Source organism: Cavia porcellus, unplaced genomic scaffold (genome assembly GCF_034190915.1).
Source record: "Cavia porcellus strain 051 isolate PalLab524CR breed Dunkin Hartley unplaced genomic scaffold, mCavPor4.1 scaffold_20, whole genome shotgun sequence".
Classification (NCBI taxonomy): domain Eukaryota; kingdom Metazoa; phylum Chordata; class Mammalia; order Rodentia; family Caviidae; genus Cavia; species Cavia porcellus.
Window position 1 is genome coordinate 1,666,511 of NW_026947503.1, and position 23,501 is coordinate 1,690,011.

At 35.0% G+C, this 23,501-nt stretch overlaps 1 protein-coding gene across 6 annotated transcripts in view; it reads right to left on the bottom strand.

Moving 5' to 3' along the window:
- The window catches only part of Atp9b (ATPase phospholipid transporting 9B (putative)), a 351,973-nt gene that overhangs the window by 115,296 nt on the left and 213,176 nt on the right, over positions 1-23,501 (bottom strand). The window lies entirely within an intron of this gene.

The window sequence follows — 23,501 nt, forward strand, 5'->3', positions numbered from 1 at the left end:
CTAATGAAATACATAAACATGAAGTAAAGATGATTCAATATGATACTATCGCAAGGGCCAGTGGCCTTTTGGCATCCCGGGCTTGTTAGTCCAGGTCGTGAATCCTCAACTCAGAATGTATATATATATCTCCCAAATCTCTGTTCTTTGGTGTCTACATTGTATCTGTGTTACATGAAACTTCTCCATCAGTTGTGAGAAGTCAATTTTTGTACCTGAGCACAGTTCTGCAATGTAAGAAAGGTTCAAGAAACATGAGCAATGTCCCTGCTAAAAGCTGTGAAGGCACAAGACTGCTGAATATGGGTTTAAGATAAAGGAGAGCTGAAAAAGGAAAAAGAGACAATTTTTACATAGATTGTGCTTTGAAGGAGTCACAAGGAATTAGAAAAATAAAAGCCACAGGTTGCCTGGATCACAGAAACATACCTAACTGGGATACACAAAGGCAGGTGAGGCAGCCAGTGAGTAAAAACAGCAGAGGAGAGGCGTGGCAGGGGCTGGACACCAGGCTTTTCATAGCTCTGAGCCAGTGGCTCAAAGATCTGTACTTTGGAAAAATATTACAGTTTCTCTATGTGTTGTGTTCTTTTGGATTCTACTCACATTATTCTCGAAAATGTCAGCCTGCAAAAGCGTAGCACCTGCCACTGGGCTCGGGTCGTGGATACCAAAGAACCATCTCCATATTTCTTCTTCATGAGCAATTTATAGTTTACTACAACAATTTCTGTTGTTCCAGAGTTGCAGGAATGTACTATTTTGTGGAATATTGTATCATAAATAATTACTACTAGGGCATTTTAGGTTGAATACACATACTCTTCAAAGACTGTACAAAGCTACTAATAGAAAAGAGGAGAAAGAGAATCTTCTGAGGTTATAGTAAAAATAATGATCACAAAACACAAATTCAGTTTACCAGCGAAAACCATTTTCCACTGAATAAAGTATATCTTTCCTCAACTAAGACAATAATACTTCACAAACAGTAGCTAATTCACATCAACCACGATTCATAATATGTATCTGATCAACTGCTCAGAAGTAATTTGGCTTTTAATATTAAAAATGTCTACCATGCTCAAATTTCAAATGTTAAATTGGCACAGTGATTAGTATCATTGCTCTGACGTGAAATGCCCTATTTTACAGTCTCAAAACTCAAATCTCTACTTAACTCTATAAAAACACAGATACTAAGCCTGTTGTTTTGCTAAGGATTAGAAAAAAAGATTATATGGTAGTAGATGATATATACATTTTTAAATTCACTGTATTGTTGATTTAGCAACTATGAAACTGTTACCAATAGACTTAACCTCAGGACAGTGGAAGTTATTTGTATTTTAGATAGTTAACTAAACTAGGAGGTGTTATAACTTTTATCACTATATAATAAAAAACTTGAATGATTTTGAATAGTGTGTTCAGGGATGTTATGAACAGGAACATGTATTAATCTTTTTTGCTACAGTAAGAAAGTATGAGGTAAGTTTTACAGCCTATGAATGCCTTAGATAGTTCTTATTATCCAAACAAACTAATCTTACAACTACCTAAGTATCAATGGAGCTAACTTGGATGCTGAATAAATCTGAAGTGCATTTTCCTAAAATAAACACCATGACCCCTCCACCCCCACAAGCCCCAGGATTCTCCTATATTTAAGCTCTAATTTGTTACAATTAAACCTCAGTACTGATCATTGCCAGGTGAGCTCAGTTCTCACATGATTCTCCTCAGGGAACAAATCTACCTGAAATAATTCACATGCAAATTCTGATCTGAGAAAAGAAAAAATAATTTTAGTCAGAAGTTTTATCAAAAGTATTCAAGACCTTTTCCTACAAATATTAAGTCAGAATGGATACAGAGGCCTTTTAATCTGAACATGTCCTAATAGTTTCCATTCTTCATAAGGGCACCATGACAAATGGCATGAAGATATTTCACTGAGTCAATTGCCTAGAGTGACCAGGTGAAGACAACACTTGAATCTTGAGGATGAGATAAGGCCTCCTTGTGAACTTCATACTCTGTTCTGCTGTTACAGAACATCTGCCCTTAGATAGATCAAACACCTTTGAAAATACGTACAGCAGAGGATAACACATCCACTTCCACCTCTTCCTGGCCAAACAAAATGAAAATAAATTTATTTCTCTTGTATGAGGAGAAATTTCCCAATCTCAAGTGTCATGATTCATTATTGCTCCGGTCAGACATCAGAAAATATTCCAGGCTTCCTTTTCATCTACATTCAAATGATCATGAACTCCTGCTAACTCACCCCACTAAAATTTTCCTAAGACTGACTGTCTTCCATGTCCCTGATGAGGAAGCAAAGACAACAGAACTCTATAGGCTTGATAATAGGTATGCTTTGTATTGATTCCTAATCATGACATGTGCTAGTCCCCATGATCTCAGATTTGCTCTTTATGGGCCTCAAGTTCCTTGTACTAGGCAGATAATGATAATAAAGACTAGCAGTGAAACACAGAGGTGGTTAACCACACATTACTCCAGTGAAGTCAAAAGCAATTACTGGTCTTAACTGTCAGCAAAGTTTCTATAGAAAAGACAGACCCTGAATTATGATGGAAAGGATGGGTGGTAGGAGTATTTTTGTACAGGCATTCAAAAGAGGCACTGGACAGCAAAGCTCAGAATTCAGAAGGTATATCAGGTATATCAATCATGCATATACATATATACTACATATGAAATGTAACTGCAACAAACGTGGAGGCACCCCCAATATGTTGTCAAATGTACTTAGCTCGAAACACACATAGGCTAAACAAATGTAGTCCTGAGTTCTAAGGCATAGAAAAGCCTATAAATATAATTTTATATTACATCATGAAATTTCTATTCTGTGGGAGGATTGAGGATTTGAAATGAATTAGTAAAAATAAATGGAGCATCCATGTTCAAGATAAGTCAAGCCACTGACAAGCAGAGTAGTTGGATGGCTTCCCAGGCAGTGGGGATGACTCAGGACCAAGCATTGTGGAGTTCAGAGCACTGGATGCACCCAATGAGTTAGGAGATAATGTCAACTGCTGCAGGTTTTCAGTAGATGCCAACAGCAGGCTTCTGCTTAGGCTGATACTTTCATTGATCAGAGGATAGAGTCCTTGCGAACTTCTCTTGCACTCAAGATTGTTACCAGATTTCACATGCACAAGATTGCGTAATTTGCAGAATGGACTGTGATTGAACTTTGGTGATAGATGTAATTCCATTTCCCAGCTGATCCTGAGGATACTATTTGAAAGAGTACTCTGGACCAAAATTAGAAACTCAAGAATGGGAAAGGTGAGCCCCAAAATAAACACTCTATATGACAAACAGTTACACAAACATGGGTGCCAACCCAGAAGCACCACTAAACTTACTTTTCAAATAGATTTTACTATTAAATAACTATACAAAATTAGAATGTATAAATTTATATTGAATGAGCAAATATTAGGAATAACAAAAAAGGAAAAAAATAAATGAATATTAATTTCTCACTATGAATAAGAGTAGTCAAAAGCTGCTTCTTGACTGATCACTTTCATGTTGCTGGCACAGAAAACACAACACACGCAACTTAAAGGAGAGGTTTTGGTTAGCTCACACTTTGCAGAGATTTCAGTCCATACACATCTAGCACCAAGAAAGGGCAGCAAGGCAGAGGGGCATGGCAGACAGAGAAAATCCAAGAAGGAACCAGGGAAGGAGACCTAATTTTTCTGACCAGACAACACCTAGCAGCATGGTAGCTTCCAAAAGCCCAGCACATGAGACCATGAAGTTTTAGGGGGACATCGAGATATAAACCATAACAACTGATAACTGAAGAAATCAAAGTTGGAGTATGTATGTGCTAAAATGCTAAAAGTAATAAATTTAAGACAGTCTATAATTCTGAAAGATAAAACATACTGCATATACCAATATTAGAAAAAATATGTATATGTAAATACATGCTGGTGCTATACAATATATATATATCAACTGTACACAAACAACACTGCTATATAGAATTTACATGCCTCAAGTAAACACACATTCTTCTGTTATATGGAATATACATGTCATTCATATACAATTGCTATATAGAATACATTCTCTTTCTATACATATAAATATAAAACATACTCTTGTTATACAAAATATACATACCATATGTACATAAACTCACACTGATATAATATAGAATATACATGTAATATATGTATAAACATACATACTATTAGAATACAAAATATGTCACACATATATAAACACATGCACACAAGAATGCAGGTGTGTGGTGAACATTTCATAGCAATATTGTGAAGGGAATAAATATTTCTATGAGAAAACTGTCTATGTAACCAGGTGAGGCTGGTTACATACCCATAGATAGAGAACAAATGCCTAAGGGCATTATGAGCCCTATGCTCCAGATATGCTCCAGACATGCTCAAAGGAAGTTGCCTTTGGGCTTTCTACTACCTGCTTGGCACACTGATAAACTGTCCTATTGACTTATAACCAGCTAATTTATGAATTGCATCTATATATTTTTCATATAAAAAACCCAAAAGTAAACTAAAGGGCCAATGAGATAGTTAATATATTGGCACAGTGATTTTTGTATGTATTAAAATCCAACACAGACTGATACAAGAAGATGAATATAACAAGACCCAAAAGAAAAGAGTAAGAGGGAGTAAAAGCATGTTCTTTGTGTTATTTTATGTATATCAGTAGAACTTGAGGAATACATGTTAGGGATCTGTGGATAGCCTGAAAGTATAGCTAATACCAAACTCTATGTATGTTATGTCTTTTTCCTATTTATATACAATGAAGTTTAATTTATAAATTTAGCACAAAAGATATTAACAATAACAATAGAATAATTATACCAATGTATTATACTAAAAGTTACATACACACTGTCTTTCAAAATATTGTATCATCTATTATTTTCGGAAATGGTTGGTCATAGTTAAATGAAAGAGCAGCATGTGAAACTGCGTAAGAGAGGAATGTTCAACAATTTTATTGCATGCAAAAAGAGCTAAGAAAATCCAAGTTAGGAAGTTAAGAGTCCTGCACGAGGACACAACACAAAGCACTTAAAATGCAAACTAAGACTCTACTCCATAACCAAGCAGAGCCTGAGAGCTTAGCCTCTAAGCAGTGATAGTGAACCATTTAGAGACCAAGTGCCGAAACCCCAAACCCACTTATTCATCACGAAGTGCCAACACTGCAATTAAACCTGAGTAATAAGGTTTTAGTTTAGAAAAAACAACTCATACATTAAAGGCAAGGCAACATAGTAACAGAGCATTCAATGACAAACAGTTGCTCTGCACATGTGCCATAGGTTTGCTACCACCACCAAGCCATGCACTAAGTCTCATGAATTATGATAGTTTTGAATTGTTAAAACTTTTTCTAAAGTAGTTTTAAAAATAGTTCAGAACTCACAAGAAGTTCCAAGAATAGGACAGAAAGCGCTTCTGTGAATGAGCCTTGATCTAAAAAAGCTATCATATATCTATCAAAACAAGGAACTGACTGGCACAAAAATCAAACTCAGATTTTATTTGAGCTTCATCAAAATTTTAGTTTCAGTATCCCAGGAACAGATTCATGAAGCCTAACATCAATTACCTGAGGACATACCCTCACACGATCCCCAGGTTGTGACATCCTTTAAGCGTCTATCCATGGAAACAACTGATTCATTATTTGTCATGACAGTTTTATAAATTCAAGAACACTATATGAAGTAATTATACAGCATGAAATCTTTGGCAGTTAAGGTTTTACACTCAGCTTGATGCCTACCACGGTCTGAGTGTTTGGATCCTCTCAAAATTTCATGCTGAATCTGGTCCCCAATGGAACAATAATAAGTGGTGGAGCCTTCAAAAGTGAGGAGTCCCTAAGTCCTCATGTATGGATACTTATCAGGGGGCCTGAGGGGGCTAACTGATGCCATTTCTGCTTTGTGCCCTTCTGTCCTCCACTCCATAAGAACTCAGCATTTGTTTCCTCCAAAGGATACATCAAGAAGCTCCATTTTGAAAGTAGAGAGGAACCCTAAACAGACAATGAATCTGCTGGCTCCTTGACCTTGGACTTTTCAATCTCTAGAACTGCAAAAAGTAAATTTCTGTTCTACATAACTACCTAGTCTTGTGCATTTTGTTATAGTAGAATAAATAGAACAAGACAATTCTCAAGTTACGACATACATCAATAGTTCCACTTCCTTTTGCTGATGGATAGTAAGTATATATGCCAGTTTATTAAGTGACTTTTCAAAAAGTTTGCATTTTCCATGTTTTCTAAGCTATAGTTGTACTTTGTTTCTAAAAGAAAGCTTCCTGCATACTCAAAGATAAACCACATCATATTTGGGACTTTAAAATTTTGACTTGCAGTTGGGCATGGTGCTATTTGTCTATAATCCCAGTGTTATGGTTTGTGTCTGGATGTCCCACCAAAGCCTCATGTGGTAGTAGGGAGCAGGGTTTTCGGGGGCAAGTTAATCTAGAGTTTGTGGTTGGTTCATTGTCTAGTGGTGGAGCTGGGGATGTGAGTGCTACACTAGTCCTAGGGTGGGTAGCCTGAATACAATATAAGGGAGGGAAGGCTTGTCTCTCTCTCCTCTCCTTTTGCTTTTGGTATCTTCCTTTACCATGAATGGTTGTGCCTCTGCCATGCTACCTTGTTTTACAACCAGTTGATTACTGACTGAAACTTCTACAAATTGTGAGCTAAAAAGCCTTTTTTTCCTTTGGGTGTTGGGATATTCTGGTCTCAGCAACAAGATAAGCACTCCAGAGGTTAGTTAAGGTAGGAGGACTGTAATGAGTTTGAGGTCAGCCTGGGCTCTGTAGTGAGTTTAAGGCCAGACTGAATGTATAGCAAGACCTTGTCTAAAATAATAATAATAATAATAATAATAATAATAATAATATAATCAACAATGAAACTGCCTTGGAAAATATTACCAGGGAACTTACTCTGAAATTTGTATTTAAATTTGTATAACTTCATTTACATAACTATTCAGGAAAGGTCTGTGATATCTTGGGGGATGACAAACCATTTTATTTCAGCTAATGTTCCTAGTGAAAATCACAACACTATATAAAATGTTTCTTAAAAGTTTTAAGAGGAATAAAGCACTTATAAGGCAGTGAGAAATTTCTCAGCTAAACACAAACAGAAAGCATGAATAATGAAAGTTAAGTGATCAGAAAATCTCTACCCTGAGATCTCAGGCAATCCCCATTAAATATAGTTTTCTTGTAAATTGCAGACCTAAGGAAGAAAGCAAAAGTAAAAGCTTAGAAACATCAAAAGGTCAGAGGTCTAATAAAAATAAAAAATAAAAACCTCTCTCCCACAAGTTGGAGAACTATAGGCTAAATAAGCCTTCATGTGGAGTTGAAGTCAGGTACACAAGTCCTAAGTAACTCAGTGACTCTAATTAAATCTAAAGTGTGAACTGAAGCCCACAGAGGGGGTTAACGGAAAAACTTCAACGAAGAAGGCAGTAGCCGGTGGTATCTTCTCCCTGAGATGGAGCTTACTGCATGAGAGAAACTGTTTGAACTTGTGGACATACAGTCACAGTGACAGAGATTTGGCAATGGAGGGAGAAGCAGACATGAGGGACTACACTGGCTGGTTGTGAGTACAGATGATTCAGTCCTCCTGGAGGAGAAAGCAATTGCCAGAATCCATCTTGGAGATGGGCCAGGTGAGCTCACAACAAGAACTGCTGCTGGCTCCATCTAGCAGCTCCCAGCTAAGCTCAGACCCGCAAAAAATTGCTCAGGTGGTGGTGAGCCTGTTGAGTCTGGAAGGCCTACTGAGATTATCCACTACCTGGTGAAAAAGCTACTGCGAACTTTCTAGGAAAGAGCTGCACAAACTGAGACTCTGTCTCCACAGACTGTCTAGTAAAATAAGGGAGAACCCTGGAGGTGGACTGTCTTATTTTTTTGTCTTTCATTATTTTTATGTGTGTGTGAATGTGGTTCCTAGACTCTGTGTGAGTGTGGTTCTGTCCTGTTTTGTTCTTCCTTTTATCTCTTCCATCTCTCTTTTCCTTCAGTCTTCTGCACCAGTTTCTCAAAGTTGACATGAGCCCCCTCTGTCCTCAGGCCTTCCTTAATCTCTTCCTCTTCTTCCACTTCTCTATTTTCTTCTTAATGCATTCTAAATTTTAACCAAGCATAAAACTCATGTATTAAGGATTATGTATATTATATATAATTTTCTGGTTTCTTTTACATTTTGTTATACAATCACAAATCTAGTTCATAGGGTTAAAAGTGGCAAATTAATGTTTAGAGCTCAGTTTGTCATTTTCCAGGCTGTGCTTCATGTTAGTGGTACCACTATAGCCAAAATTGACATAAATGTGCTAAATAGCTGTTGGTCCTGGTATTCCACGACTAAGATTAAATAAGGGTTACAGAAAATACTGTGGAACAGTGTCGAAGAACCAGAGAATAGGTCAAAAAAGCAATACCTACTTATCTCCAATAAACTACAGACATAAGATTTTCCAACACACTCAAAACCCAAAAACCTGCTACACCTGGATATAGTCATCATCAAAGGATCCTAAATGCAAACAATAAAGCAACCCGCCATAGGCATCTTACAAGCATTAACCCAGCAATTAAACTAAAAAAAGAAAGAAAACAATATGAGAAGACACTTTAAAAAATGCAACCTCAGATATTCAATTCACTAAAGGCAAATCGAGGGGGCAATGAGGTGGGACAATCCAAAAGCCCCCCAACAGGCCTCTATGAAATGGTATTAACAAAACAATTTGAGTCTCTGAAAATGCAAATCAGAAAAAATCTCTCAGATACCTATAAAGATTACCAAAACACACACTGTACTTAGTGACATTACAGCAGATATAGATAAAAAAAAAAACAGACAAGCTTACAAAAAATTATGGAAGCTCAACACAAGAAAGAAATGGAATACATAAAGCAGATTCAAGCAGATATCCAGAATTAAATTCCATTGAAAGGATTCTAATAGACCAGGCCAATGTGAGGATAGGATGTCAGATAATGAAGACAGGTTTTGCAGTTAGCTACTAGGAAAACAAAGATTTCTTTAAAAATAGCAAGAAACCATGAGAAATCAATCCATCAGCTGCAAGATCAGACAAAGAAAAATAACATAAAATTGATTGCAGTCAATGAAAAAGTAGGAGACACCACAAATGACATTAAAAACATGTTCACAGACATCATGGCAGAAAACCTTCCTGGCAGAGAAAAAAAATTTGGCATGCAGATAAACAAGGCATACAGACCTCCAATTAACAATTACCAAACAAACAAACAAACTACAGACAGGCATATCATAGTCAAGATTCCAGAAACTCAACACAAGAATACAATCTTAAAAGTTATTAGAGAAAAGAAACAAATCATCTATAAAGGAAAGTCCTTTGGAATCACATTTAACTTCTCAACACAACTTTTCAAGTCGAGAGCTTGGAGTGAAGTACTCCAAGTTCTAAAAGAAAACAACTTTCAGCCCAGGATGATGTACCCTGCAAAACTATCTTTCCAAATTGATGGAGAAATAAGATGCTTCCACGACAAAGAATACCTGAGGACATTTATGGCCAAGAAACCAGCACTGCAAAGTGTTCTGAAAGACAATCTAGAAAGAGATAATAAGGAATACAGCTACAGGAGTGTCAACAGAAGGAATCCAACAGGAAATGTAAATAATTGGAGGGGGGGAAAAGAGTGGAGGGAGCCAACAACAGGAAAATAACATGACAAGGACAAGTCAATACACGTCACTTATAACCATTAATGTTAATGGTCTCAATTCACCAATCCAAAGACACAGAATGGAAGAATGGATTAAAAGCAAGATCTAACAACATGCTGCATGTAAGAAACACATTAAATAAAAAATTCATAAACTGAAAGCTAAAGGAGGAAAATAATATTTCACATGATAAGAACCTAGAAAAAGGCATGAGTAGTCTTTTACTTGCAGATGAAGTGAATTTCAAGCCAAGACTGATAAAGAGACATAAAGAAGGTCACCACATCCTTGCAAAAGAAACAATCCAAGTGGAAAAAATAATAATCATAAATAAATATACAACAAATGCCAGGGAACTGAACTATACAAAATAATTATTAACAGACAGGAAAAATCAAGTCCTAATACAATTATATTGGGAGACCTCAAAGCAGATCAACTAGACAAAAACAAAAAAAATCAATCATGAAGTATTAGAACTGAAACAAACTTTTCAACAAATAGACTGAGTAGATGTTTACAGAGTATTCCACCCTGCAACATCAGAATACACATTCTTCTCAGCTGCACATGGGACATAGACCTTATCCTAGCTCATAGAACATATTTAAGTAAATGCAAAGGAACAGAAATTATCCCATGCACACTATCAGATCACAGTGCAATATAATGGAAACCTCTGCCAAAGGAAACCACAAGAACTTCATAAACATGGAAATGAAAAGCACCAAACAACCAGTAGGTTACATGTGAAATTAAAGAAGAAACTAGACAGTTTTTAAAGTTGAATGATAACAATACAATATACTGGAACTTATGAAACACAATGAAAGCAGTCACAAGAGGGAAATTTAGAGCAGTAAATACCCATATCAGGAAAACAGAGCAAGTGCATATACATAACTTAATTGTGAACTTCAAATTTCTAGAAAAAGAAGACAGGATAAGCCAAAAGCCTGTATGCGAAAAGAAAATTATAAAGATCAAAGCAGAAATTAATGCACTGGAGACTACAAAAATAATACAAAGAATCAATGGATCAAAGAGTTGGTTCTTTGAAAGATTAAATAAAACTGACACTTACTGAAGCTTATCAAAAAGAGGAAAAAGACTCCAATCCATACAATTAAGAATGAAAAGGAGAAAATCACAACACACTTTGAAGATCATCTCTGCCTATTTTGAAAATTTGTACACTAATAAGATGGAAAACACGAAGAGATGGACAGATTCCTAGATACATATGAATTACCAAAGGTGAACCAAGATATAAAAATCTTAAATAAACCAATATCAATCAATGAAATCAAAGAAGTAATTAAAAACCTATCAACAAAGAAAAGCCCAGGCCCTGATGGGTTCACTGCTGAATTCTACAAGAAACTTAAACACCACTACTTCTCAAACTCTTTAATGAAACTGAAAGGGAAGGAATTTCATTCCTAGAAACAAGCATTACTCTGTTACCAAAACCAGAGAAGGACTCAACTAAGAGAACTACAGGCCAATTTTCCTAATGAACATAGATGCAAAAGTCCATAATAAGATACTAGCAAATAGAATGCAGCAAATCGTCAAGGTTACATACCATGGTCAAGTGGAATTCATTCTAGGGATGTAGGGCTGGTTTAACATGCATAAATCCATATATATAATCCACTATTATTAACAGAGCCAAGAACAAAAATCATATATGATCATCTCAATAGGTGCAGAAAAAGCTTTTGACAAAGTCCAGCATCCACTGATGATAAAAATTCTACAGAAAATTTCAAGATGGTGTTTATCTCAATTTGATAAAAGCCATCTAGAACAAATCAACAGCCAACGTCATACTAAATGGACAAAACCTGAAAACTATCTTTCTAAAATCAGGAATATATAAGGACATTCATTGTCTCCACTCTTACTCAACATAGTCCTGGACACTTTAACTGGAGCAATCAGACAAGAGAAAGAAAAAGAATAAAGATAGGAAAAGAAGAAGTAAAACAATCAGTATTTTCAGATGATATGATACTCTACATAGAAGATTCCAAAAACTCTACCAAAAGACTACTAGATTTAATTTAAAATTTAGCAATATAGCTGGATGCAAAGTCAGTACTCAAAAGTCAATAGCCTTCCTGTGCACAAATAACAAGCTCACTAAGAAAGAAATGAAGGAAACAACATCTTTCACAATACAATCCAAAGAAATGAAATAGCTAGGAATCAATCTAACAAAGGATGTAAAAGACTTTTACATTGAAAACTACAGTACTCTGATAAAGGATATAAGAGGATATTAAAAATTGGAGAGCTATCTCGTGCTCTTGGATAGGAAGACCCAATACAGAGAAAATGGCCATACTTCCAAAACCGTTACACAGATCCAATGCAATGTCAATCAAAATTCCAATAGCATATTTAGAGAAAGTAATCCTAAAATTCATCTGGAACCAGAAGAGACCTAGAATAGCAAAGGGAATCCTGGTTCAAAAGACAAGATAGAGGCATCACAATCCCCGACCTGAAATTATACTGAACAGTTACTGTGATAAAAAACAGTGTGGTACTGGGAAAAAAAAAAAAAAAGAAAGAAAGAAAAGAAATAGACCTGAAGATCAACAGAACAGATTAGAAAATGCAAAAACAATTATAGATACATTAAGCCACTTTATTTTTAACAAAGGTATCAAACACATTCACTGAAAGAAACATAGCCTCTTTAATAGATAGTGCTGGGAAATCTGGCTCTGTATCTACTAAAGATTGAAGTTGGATCTATGTCTTTCACCATGCACTAAACTAAACTTGAAATGGATCAAGGATCTTAATCTTAAAACAGAAGCCTTAAATCTGCTGGAAGATAGCATAGGTAAAACTCTTGAAGACACTGGTGTAGGCAAAGACTTTATGAACAAAACCCTGACTGCACAGGAACTGTCACAGAGAATCAACAACTGGGATCTCATCCCAGTGGAAAGCTTTTGCACAGGAAGAGAAACTATCAACAGAGTGAAGAAACAATCCACAATTAGGGAGCAAATGTTTGCCAGGTGTTCATCAGACAAAAGATCACTACCAAGAACATATAAAGAATTCAAAAAAATCAGGCCTACCAGATTTAAAGACCCAATCCAAAGCTGGGCATCTGAGATCAATATGCACTCTCCGAAGAAGAAATACAAATGGCAAATAAGTACGTGAAAAACAGTTCAATATCACTCTTCATTCGAGAGACGCAAATTAAAACAACAGTGAAATTCCACCTTATTCAGACAGATTGGCTATTATCAACAAATCAACCAATAACAAATGCTGGAGGGGCTATGGAGAAAAAAGAATCTTTCTCCACTGTTGGTGATTCCTCAAAAAAATAGAACTAGAGTTCCTAGCTGTTCTCCTTCTGGGCACCTTTCCAAAAGAATTAAAAACACCATCCTACAGCAATATATGTGCACCCATGTTTATAACAGCACAATTTATAACAGATCTTGGAAACAACCTAAATGACCGTTCACTGAGGAATGGATAAGAAAAGAGACAGTATTTTTATACTACTCAGTCATAAAGAAGAATAAACTTCTTGAGACTTACAGCTAAATGGATGCAACATGAGATCATATTCATTAGTGAAATAAATCAGATAACCATGTGTAAACATCATACTGCCTCACTAGTGTGAGAAACTGAAGCGACATATGTTTATATATATACATATATGTGTTTGTGTATGTCTATGTCTATGTATATGTATCTATGTGTAGTTAAGGTAGTTCTACTACTGATTTCTCTGAGTTCATTAAAGAGAATGGTTTGTGGTAGTATTGTTTGGACAACAGAATGCAGTTGTCTTTGCTCTGGTGAATGACTTAGGGATGACTGTGCGATGTATGGACCATTTTTGCCCCCTGGTTAATATGGTTTGAATTTTTTTTCTCTTTGAAATAAAATGGATTTGAGAATTAAAAAATAAGTTTTAGTTTTTTTTTAATTTAAAAAAAAGGTTAAGATAAAAGAGGACATAACAGGTCAGAACAGAACAATTTAAGCAACATAGTGTTTCACCACAAAACAATCCAACATAACAGTAGCTACCATAGTGTCTCTTTCCTTCAAATATTTGAGTATAACCTCGTATACTGTAGCATCAAACATATCAAGACAATGTAAAACTATTCAAGAGAATAAACGTATTACAGGGTATTCAGAACCAACTAACAGAAAACAAACAACGGTTACTATATTATCTCCTTGTCTATAAAAAATTTTGTTTATACTATCACCTATAATAAAATCCAGTAAGATACATGATAAAACCAATGGAGGCAAAAGAACAAAAGCCTGGTGGGACTTCACAACAAGATCATATTAAATCATCACCAGCTATTATAATGTCTTGTTTTCTTTAAAATAGCTGTTCATACCATCACAGACAATAAAATCAAACAACCCAGAATAAAACCATTGCAACTAATGAATGAAAACATTATAAGGTTTCAAAGCAATATAACGGGGAGTCATGATTATCATATACTTTTATGTATTCTTACAAGTTTTAGTTTTTTGAACAAAAAAATATGGTGCTAGTATCAGAATAATATTTGCACGGAATAGGCAACTACTAAAACAAAATAATCAATGTAGTAAAGCAGCCAAATAGAATCTTGAACAAAAAATAATATTGAAAAAAAAAGGAATTAGTTCAATAGCTGATGAGACATAGCCAAAAATGGAATCAGTGACTTTGAAGACAGCCCAGCATGAATAATTTGGAATAAATCATGGAGGTAAAAAAAGGTAGAAATTATAAAAGAGCAAGAAAACAAAAGTTATGATAAGGACAGTCAATAATAAAATAAAGGAAAGGAGACAGAATGATACAGAGGCAATATCTTAAGAGACAATGATAGAGAATTTTCTAGAATGAGTTAAGCCTATCTAAAGAGTCAAGGAACCAAATAAATTCTAAGCCCTATATAAAAACAAAAATTGTATCTACACAAAGTAAAGCATAAAACACCAACGATAAAGAAAAGATCTAAAAGCAGCTTGATTAAGAGACCATTAAAAAGCAAAATACTTACAAGTGCCTGCTAAATGTCAAGAATGAAAGCCAAAGAAATTCAAAGAATTGTGATAATCTAGAATTCTAGACCACCAAAACAATTTTTCAAGGAGGAAGCAAAGAAAGTCAGACCATTCTCAATAGAGACCAGTATTAAGCAAATACTGAGAGAAGTTATAGAATCAATCACTTTATATGAAGGTCAGAGATACAAAGTCAAATAAAAATAAGTAGGCCAGAATTTCATGTAAAAAGAGTTATTATCTTTAAATTTCAACAAGTCAAGAATAAAGATTTTAGGGCTGGGGATATAACTTAGTGGTACAAGACTTGTCTAACATGTGCAAGGTACTAGGTTCAATCCCCATTATTGCATTAAAACTTTTTTAAATTTCTAGAATAACTACTGAACTTTATTTGACTTCTTAACTAAACTCCAAACTAGTAGGTAAAAAATAATAAATAATACATAAAGAGACAAGAAAAGCAAAACATAATGAATAGCAAGTTACAATGACAACATAAAATAAGAGATTTAAACTAAAACTGTGACAGCATTGGAATAATTGTATGTGCTCTAAATATTCCAGTAAAACTTTATTAGAGTACATGAAACAAACTTTATGCTAATCACAATACACAAAATAAATATACAGTGAAACTGAAAGAATAAAGATAAAAAGATATATCAAGTAAGTTAAAGATAGCTGATATAACTGCTGCATTGACACAAAACAAAGTAGAATTTAATGCAACAAGCTTTATAAGATAAATGGAGTCATTTCATAAGGAGAAAATGGTTAATTCACCAGGAAGAGATAGCAATTGAACTTTGTATGCATTTAATGTAAAGCCATAAAAATAGAATATTAAAAATGGACAGAATCACAAGGATTTTTTGCAACACTGGTAGCACACTTAACATTAGGGCTAGCAACTGTCAGACAAGGAAGGAAAAGTCTATGTAGGAAGAGAAAACAAAACAGCAAGACTGAAATCTTGACTTAATCACACTGCACACTGCAGTCATAATCTCGGGTGTGTTCAAGCATATACATAATGACTTTAAATACAGCCTAAAGAATGAAATCTAAAATGAGTCTCACAAATTCAACAGATCTTAACTAAAAAAGCTGTATTTTCTTATAAAAAGGCAAATAAGCTAAAATGAACAAAGACATAATTACAAATTACAACTATGCTTGTGTATTATTTTGGAATAATCATGAGTAAAAAAAAAATAACACTGTAAATCTAAACTACGTGGAAATTTAACTACTTTAAAAAATTAACAGCTAACATTTCTGGGATAAAAGCAAAATTGTTCTTATAGGAGATTTGCATGAATCAATCTCTGTCTCTCTCTCTTTTTCTCTCTCTCTCTCTCTATGTATACACACACACACACACACACACACACACACACACTCATAAAAAGAAAAAATCTAACACATAATCAATTAAATACCTATCTCAAGAAGCTACCAAAAGTATAAATCAAAGAAGCTAAGGAAGGCAGGAAAAAAGAAAGCAATATAAGTGGAAAAAAATAAGGGCGGAGGATTTGGCTCAGCGGCATAAGTACCCACCTTGCAAACATATGGTCATGAGTTTCATCCCGGTACTGACCCACCCCCCAAAAAAGAAAAAATACACAATATGGAAAATCAATAGAGTGCTTCTAAAAGATTACACAAGTTGGCAAACTTACTGGATCAAAAATACGAAAAGAAATATGAGAGAGAAAATAGTAAAAATGAGGAGAAATTCATCAATGTTTTCATGAGAATATATAATCCTGATACTAAACTCTAAAGGCATGCCACGAAAAGTCAAAATTACAAGTCAATGTCATTCATGTAAAGCAACAGAAAAGTTTCACACACACACAAAAAAAAAAAACAAGCAAATGCAAACCAGTGTAACAAAAAAGACTAGTATACCATGAGGTTGGGTCTTTCCACAGAAATATAAGGCTGTATGACATCACAAAGTAAAATAATAGAAAATCAAATATTTATCATTTTAATGTGTTAATAAAAAAGTTAAATATGAAAAATTAAAAGTTTAGAAAAAATATTAAAGACTACATTCATGTTTTGAAAACAAGTTTTACAACACAGGAATTGAAAAGTTCTCCTTAAAATGTTAAAAGGTGTGGCATACTTAATTGAGGAAAGTTGAAAGCTTTGCCTTTGACAATGAGAATAAGAAGAATTTCCATTATCATTACTTCTATTTAACAACAAATCAACTATGTTTGATAAGTAACAAGGAAAAGAGATCTATGGCATAAGGAATTCAAACAACTGAAAGACACTGTCATTATTTAAGCATGTAATATGATTATGTAGAGAAAGTTCTACTCTAGACTAATAATGAAAATATTTACCAAAAGTTATAAAATCAATCACTTTAGAAATTGTATCTCTTTTATGCTGGCAACTAACAGACAGGAAATGAGTCTTATAGAAAAGATACTAATATTTTTTAAATATCAAGTATGTAAGAATTGCTCTATCAAGAGTTGTGTACCTGATATCAAAACAAACACAAACAGACAAAAAAAGTGCAATATTTCTACATTGAAATTTTTATTAGAGAAAACTAAAGTAGAAATTTGTCAGGTTCATGGCCAAGAAGAGCCAAAGCACTCTTAACACAATAAAGTCTTATTTCAAATATTGACTTCTTGTAAAGGTATATTAATTAAGACAGTTTGTTATTTGATCAAAAGAAACAGACCAAGGAACAAAATAAGGACTTCCAAATGGCTCCTTTTGTATACAATCACTTGTCACATGACAGAGATGACACTATGTCACTGGGGGAGATTCTTTTCTCCAAAGCATACTGAAATAATCAGTATGAAATGAAAATGAAACTGAACATGAAAACTCTACCACACACCACATTAGAAAAAATCAGGCTGGAAGAGTATCTCCACAGTAGCGTTTGCAAGGCCCTAGGTTTGATCCCCAACACTATGTGGAAAAATCACTTTCAAAGGAAAACAATCATTTTCAATAGTCAAGTGAAGAACTGCTCAGTTTTTAACATATAACGAGAGGGTAAACCATCTCCTTGGAATAGAATTTTTACAACAGAATATAGAGTGACAACACAAGAAAAAAATTACAAATTTGATAAAACCGACTACTTTGTTTTTAAAATTCCACTACTGAGTGTAAATAGTCAAAGTTACCTACTGATCATGTCAGCAAAACAGAACTGGGAAAAAACTGGCATTTGGAATACACAACTACACACAGATCACAAAAGGTTTACAAAGTTCACAAAAGATGAAATCTAAATAGCCAATACATATTAGCACAATTGTTTATAATCTTACTACCAACTTTTTAATGAAAAACTAGTTTTTACCTATGTTGCACAGGATGTGGAATATCCTCTACATCAATGTTGGAATGTTAAAATGGTACAGTCACTTTGAAACCAATTTGGCATTATCTAGTAAACCTGTCAAATGCCACAATCAAGTAATCTGTCATGCTGCTACATACTAGGGTGCTAACATGCAGGAGAATGCACGTTTATGAATGTTAATAGCAGCACTGCTTATAACAGCAAAAAAGAAAAAGGGGAAAACACAAAGGAAGAACCTACACTCTGCCAACTGAAGAAGGGTAAATACATGGTAGAATGTTCACGCAAGATGATGATATATTCCAAGAAATAAATGCAGGCAACACAAATGAATCTGATCAGGAAGTCATGTTAAACAAAACACACAAGGTAGAAAAGGGAATATACTCAGCATGGTTTCAATTACATAAACTGGTAAAACAGTAAAAACTAAATTATAGGTTAATATATGCAAATGTAGGTGGCAAAATTCTTTTTTTTCTTTTGTAAAAAGCATATGGAAAAGCTAACCATATGAGAAATACCTCACCATGTAACAAATATCAAAGCACTACACTATGTCGCATAAACACACAAAATTAGTCAATTAAAAATAAATTATAAGATCACTGTATATTTGTAAATAAACAACTCTACAGGTTGCTGAAGCAAACTGCAATGAAAAATTTTTTTAGATAAATAAAAAATAAATTTTTGGTTAACTGTAACTTTTTGGAAAGAACTGTGATCAAGAAGAGGCAAAAAGAGGGCTTTTGGACCACATTATATTTCTTTACTTTGGGTGAGGATGATGTATACTTTTCTTTCTCTCTGTTATACTGCACAACAAAAATATTGAAATATGCTATATGAAGTTTTAGGAAGTAAAACTATGACATACATGAAAGTGTATTTTCCAAAAGAAAAGCACTTCTATACTCTTGACTACTGTAAATTAACTTCTTTGCCTCTTCCATGCTACTGAATTTTTAGCTTATTCTAAAATCTGGGCTTAGTCTAACATTCAACAATTAACATGAGAAGAGCTGACAGTCAATTACAAAACACAAAAAGTGAATAATGAAATTAACAGATTTTAAAAGTAACAAGCAGAAGACAGTCTGGGTGACTATATAGCTGCTTTAAATGTTTACATCACAGCTGTTTTATTTCACAAAATGAGACAAATAATGAGATATAACACAAGTCAAACATATTTTCATAATATAAAAACTGATAATATAAATCATGCTACAACTTCTATTGGGTTTATATAGAAAATATATAAAAGGAACTATCTTCAGCATGTATACTGAGTGAAACAATAATAAGAGTAATATGTACTAGCTAGAAAAAGAAAAGGAACATTTAAAATTGGGGATTACTATTATTACAGCCTTGAAAAGGATAAAGCATAATATTATAGACATTAGGTTAATCAGTTTTTACTGATTCTGACACATTTACAATGTCTTTGAAATGGAAAAGATGCTTCATTATAGCAATGTCTCATAGTGTTTCCTTAAATAATTTTAAAAACCTTTTCATTTCTTCCATTTCAAAAAGTAGACCAGGAAAAGGAGCACTTCAGCCAGAATTACTGCTGAACTACACCTTTCTCCAATCAAATGAACTGCTTATTCCTTAGCACTGTACTCACAAATAGAATCACAAAGTTTGTAGCTTTATACAAAATTAATAGGGATAGTTCATGAATTAACCATATTGAGTTACAACGTAAAGGTACATTATAGGAAAAACCCAAATTTTATTTTTGGAAACTACAGTGTGACCTTGGTGGGTAGAGTCATCTTTTAGCATGAATGAGGCATAGGGCTCCATCTCAGCAACATAAAAAATAGATCACTGAACTTTTGGGGAAGTGCTTTTTGGTTTTTGAGGATTTGGAGATGTGGGCAGGTAAGCAGAAACAGATTGATTGATTGATTGATTGATTGACTGATTGACTGGTAGGCTTTCTGAGATAGGGTCTTACTAGATAGCTCAGGCTGGCCTTGAACTCACATTGATCCTGTAGCCTCAGCCTCCCAAATACTGGAATTACAGGCATACATCATCACACCCAGAGGTAAAACTGTTTTACATGATTTCTATTTTTATGGAGAAAAAAGATAGGGAAAGGGAAAAATAACAAAACCACCCCAATGAAGACAGCAAAGAAACTGCCATGTATTAAACTGCAAGGACCTTGCAGGCTGGGTTATAATACCATCAGAGACTATATAGACTAGCATATTACATGGCACACAGTAGGCACTCAAATATCTATTACACTGAACGATGTAACTTCAGGTCTTTCCCAAATCACATTGTTAGATGTTAGTAAGGAAACAATGTGCCAGGCCCCTAACTTATCTATGTATATCTATGGTTCAAATAGCTACTCAAAAGAGAGAAATCAGCAGGAGAAGAGGAGCCACCTATCATGATATTCAATCAACAAGACGCAAGAAGGAAATCTTCCTAAATACCAATAAACTAAACTGTTACAAACAAAACAAGAGTTGAGGGGCTGGGGGTATAGCTCAGCGGCATAAGCGCCTGTCTTACAAGCAGGCAGTTGTGAGTTCGATCCCTGGTACCAATCAAAAAAAAAAAAAAAAAAAAAAAAAAAAACAAGAGTTGTGGACCCCTCTGGCATCACATCCTTTACTTTTGTATGGCCAAAAAACAAAACAAAACAAAAACAGGTGACAAAGGATTTTGTAAAAGAGGACTTTAGAGTTTTGTAAGACTTCCAAAACTAGGTGGCTCAAAGCAAGGGAATTTTATCTGGCTAGAAACTGTTCTAGAAACTAAGTCCAAAACTAGGTTGTTGGCAGGGTTGGCTCTTTGTGAAGATTCAGGAAGAATCCATTTCAGGGTTTCCTCCTCCCTTCTGGGGGCTGCCTCAAACCCTAGGTGTACCTTTCTCCAGTTTCTGCCTCTGTCTCCATGTCATCTTCTCTTTTGTATATTCTTATTCCTCTTACAAATATAATTATCACTGAGCTTGCAGCTCACTGTAATCCACAGTGAATTTACAGATTGCCTCTGAAAGTCCAGCAATTAACTCACTATAATATGCCCTCTAGCTTCCCCAAAATTTATGGCTCACATGCAGAATATATTCATCTTGCCTCAATATTGTAAATCTTAGCCCATTATAGTATCTGGTATAAAAATCACATCTAATAGGCATCAATTAAGTCCCAAGTTTCACAAACTGTATCATCTACATCAGACATGGGCAAAATTTCTCTATGAACCTATAAAATTACCAAACAAGTTATACCTTGCTGGAGTACAATGAGGGGACAAAGAGAGAGTAGAAGTCTGAAATTCAACAGGACAAGTTTCAGAGAATAATGCTTTGTGGCTCAATGCTCTGTTTTCTGGTTCCATAGCTCCATGGCCCTCTGCACTGTCAATGTTTACTCTGCCAAGGCACACTTGTGGCTTTTTTGAGGAGCATACATTTGTAGTCAAGTAGCTCTATCAGCTGTTTCCTGCCTACAGAATTTTAGAAATCTAACAGGCTTCTCATTTCAACCCATGTCTGTTCCTCTGGTCTAAACTGGCAGAGGTTCTACTGATACATTCTCAACAACCAAGGTTCTCTAGTGAATGTCATGGAGGACCAGAGCCTCCTCCATACGTCTTTCCTAGATAAGCCCAGCTTCTACTGAAGGTGTCTGAAAGAACCCTTGATTAATGGGTATAACTGAGCCCCTCATCCTCCAACCTTAGGCATGTGGCATCGTGGGTAGCACCTGCCCCTGCAGCCTGGAGACCTCTTCAGCCAGCAGAATCATGGGCAACAACTCCTCTTTGATTCCTGAGACCTTGGGAGCTGTGGGATCCTTGAATGCCAATCTTCCTCCACTCTGGAAACCTCCAGATGGAGAGAGTGTTGGTTAGCACTCCTCTCATCCCAGAGACCTCAGCAGCCAATAGACCATCAGCAACCCTGTCTACCACCTACAGAACCCTGGTGGGCTGGAGGAAGCTTCAAAAACCCCTCACCCACACCGAGGACCTTAGTGGGCCTGTGACAATGTAATGAGTTTCCCCCTGAAACAGAGGACCACAGTGACTCAACAGGAGCAAGAGCGACCCAGCCTTACCCAGGCTATAATATTGTGGCAAGTCCTGCAAGAGTATATAGTTGAGTCCCTCTTCCATACAGAGAACACCAGATGGGCTGAGGAAAGCCAAGGCCTCCCCCAACCTGGAGGAACTTGAAAGGGCCTTTGTGGGACCCAGCAATTGGACAAACATCACCCATATGGTAGGATTGTAAGACACAAATGATGATCAGTTCAGACGAGTGGTATTGAAAAGACCAAAATATTAATCCAAGAGGTGAAAATGACAAAATAAAAAAGCAAAATGCAATCTAAAACATCTAATCTATCAGGAACAAGTATAGGAGATATAGAAATAAAGGACATTAAAAGTTATACACCTGAAATTTCTGAAAAGATAGCAAGTGAAAAAAAAAGAAACAAATCCATGTAGCTATAGAGGAAATCAGATTAAAAATAACCTCTCAAGTAGAAAAAGAAATGACAATCTTAACAAAGGACTTGCTCAGCATAGCTAGAGAAGACATAGATCAAAAAGTACAAGAGTATGGGAAAATGACAGAAACCTTGAATGAATAATTTAGGAAAGAAACAGAATGGATGAAGCAAATGCAAAGAGATACCCAGGAAATAAAAAAACTTCATTGAAAGCAGGCAAAACCATTTAAATCAGGCTGTGGATAGACTTTCAGACCTCAAAGATAGGATCACAGGTAGCCATCATGAAAGGAAAGAACTGCTAAAAATAACAAGACAGCATGATATAACAATTCAACAGATTCAAGACAATGAAAAGAGAAACAATGTAAGACTGACAGGTGTCAATGAAAATGCAGGAGTCAACTGAAATGTCATTAAAAAAAATTATTAGCAGAAAAAACGGAAAATTTCCCAAATATTGGAAAAGAATCAGGTATACAGATCAGTGAGGTATATAAAATGCCAAACAATCATAATCAAAATAAATCTATACCCAGACATATAATAATTACACTGCAGAAATTCAGCATAAAAAGGGAATATCAAAAGATGTTAGAGAAAAGACACAACTCACCTATCAAGGAAAAGACCATTAGAATCATGGCAGACTTTTCAACACAAACCCTCAAGTTAAAACAAGCTTGGAGAAGTGTTTCAAGCCCTGAAAGAAAACGCCTTTC